Raw genomic sequence first — 1,752 nt, 5'->3', positions numbered from 1 at the left:
ATACCTGTGGTGGATTCATTTTGATATTTGGCAAAACTAATACAATTATGTAAAGTTTAAAAATAAAATAAAATTAGAAAAAAAAAAAAGACTTGAGCTAGTTGATTTGGAAGAACTAAAAGATCCTCTAAAATCTGTAAGTATTGTAAAAAGTTTCTGAAAATTCTGAAAAGTTTTCCCACTGAGGACTTAAAAAAAACAACCAAAAAACCCATAACTCCCTTTTGCCCAAGAAAATAACCAAGAAAGAAATGATAAAAACTTTTTTTCAGTTCTCTCAGTCTAAATATATCAATATACAAAAACATGGTAATTTTATGAGTGAAACAAGTTATACATAATGCATTTTTATGTTCCTAAACGAACAGCATGACTTTATATCTGTAAAGGGCACTAAAAATAAGCTTTGCATGTATTTCAGTCCCCTGCCCCCAAATTTTCTTTGAAGAAAAATTTTTTTGTTCTTCCGTAGCTTAAAATTTCTGAAAAATCTCTGTATCTGGTCTGTTCCTTTTGTTCTTTCTGCCTTGTAGCTTGGGTTCTATTTCTGTAAAGTGGATAAGTGTGAAATTAACTGTTCTTTTAGCCTAACTGATAGATGAGATTTAACTCTCTGTCATTTACCTGCTGGGTGTCTAGAGAGCTCGGGCTCTGGGGTGAGTGTTCTGTCCATGGTTTTTGCCAAGGTGGGCTTCATTTCTTCCCAGCTTTAGTTCCCACTAGGGCCCATCAGGCACACTGACACTCAGTGTTTATCCAAACAATTCAAGAACCATACAGCCAGAGAGTAATTTGTCTTCATGACACACCTAGGAGGCATTCAGGCAAAAAGGCTGTTACAGTGGTGGGGCATTGGCAAGAGCATCAGTTTGGAGTCTGGACAGAGTGCTTGGGGGCCGAGACTCTTGGGCTCTGCCACCAGCTTTGTGGGATCGTAGGAAGGTCTTTTCCCCTCTCCGAGACCTTTATTGTTCACCGAAAGGATGAGGGTATTGGATAAAAGTTCTTTGGACCTCATACGCGCCAATGTTCTATAAATGTATTATTTTGAGCCCACATTTCAAAATAAGAAGGTCGCAGCATTGATCTAAGGTTATAAAATAGACTAATGAGGAAATTCCCTGATGGTCCAGTGATTAGGACTTGGCACTTTGACTGCCAAGGGCCCAGGTTCAGTCCCTGATCAGGGAACTAAGATCCCACAAGCCATGCAGTATGGCCAAACAAACAAACAAAACAAAACCCAAAAAAGACTAATGGGAGAGTTGCTCTTTCTTGCTTCTGAATGGCACTGCAATTTTTGGAACAAACATGTTTGTCCACATTAACATGCTGGACAATCTTGGTTTACCATGGGAAAGAGAGAAAATAAACTCTAGGGGAAAGAAGGGTGGAAGGAAGAGAATAAATCCTCCTGGTGCCTGAAACTCTGTGGCATAGTGGTAATAATCTCAATACCCACTTTAGGCTGTGTCACCTTGCTAGCTCTTTAGGAAGAGAGCTGGAAAAGGAATGCTCCCTTAGTCTCTGGTGCTGTTTTGTTGGCTTATTTCCTTCCAAAACCTTCCCTTGAATGCCTGAGTTTGCTTACAGTCAGCCAGCTTGATACTGGCTTTGAGCGATTCCTGACCAATGCAGTAATGACCGGCCTACCCTGCCTGCTGTGGTGATGGAGCTGGGCTGAGGAGCTGGGTGGTGTTTCTGTCCCTGTGGCACAAGAGACTGTGGGACTCCTTTGCCCTTCCAGAAATG

At 40.8% G+C, this 1,752-nt stretch overlaps 1 non-coding gene across 1 annotated transcript; it reads left to right on the top strand.

Moving 5' to 3' along the window:
- The first annotated feature begins 1,118 nt into the window (after positions 1 to 1,118).
- TRNAQ-UUG lies at positions 1,119 to 1,191 on the top strand. The gene has a single exon. It is a non-coding gene; the product is annotated as a tRNA-Gln (tRNA).
- The last annotated feature ends 561 nt before the right edge of the window (positions 1,192 to 1,752 follow it).

The sequence above is a fragment of the Bison bison genome, unplaced genomic scaffold, assembly GCF_000754665.1.
Source record: "Bison bison bison isolate TAMUID 2011002044 unplaced genomic scaffold, Bison_UMD1.0 scf7180017864390, whole genome shotgun sequence".
NCBI lineage: Eukaryota > Metazoa > Chordata > Mammalia > Artiodactyla > Bovidae > Bison > Bison bison.
The sequence above is the reverse complement of the archived record's forward strand: the minus strand, read 5'-3'. Positions and strand labels throughout refer to the sequence as shown.